Source organism: Terrapene carolina, unplaced genomic scaffold, assembly GCF_002925995.2.
Source record: "Terrapene carolina triunguis isolate 2854851 unplaced genomic scaffold, T_m_triunguis-2.0 Scaffold471, whole genome shotgun sequence".
NCBI lineage: Eukaryota > Metazoa > Chordata > Testudines > Emydidae > Terrapene > Terrapene triunguis.
In genome coordinates, this window is record NW_020664822.1 from 13,605 (window position 1) to 14,065 (window position 461).

Here is a 461-nt window from a genome sequence, read left to right on the forward strand (position 1 = left end):
GTAATAAGGCTTGAGCTCTGATTGAAACTTTTCCCACACTCAGAGCATGTGTAGGGTGTCTCCCCTGTATGGATTCTCTTATGTCGGATAAGGTGTGAGCTCCGACTGAAGGTTTTCCCACACTCAGAGCATGTGTAGGGCCTCTCTCCTGTGTGGATTCGCTGATGTGAGATACGGGCTGAACTATGAATGAAGCATTTCCCACACTCAGAGCATTCATAAGGTTTCTCACCCGTGTGGATTCTCCGATGTGAGACAAGGTTTGAGCTGTGAGTGAAGCTTTTCCCACACTCAGAGCATGTGCAGAGTTTCTCTCCTGTGTGGGTTCTCCGATGTGTGATAAGGGCTGAGTGCCCACTAAAGCTTTTCCCGCACTCAGAGCATGTGTACGGCTTCTCCCCTGTGTGGATTCGTTGATGTGAGATGAGGGCTGAACTATGAATGAAGCATTTCCCACACTC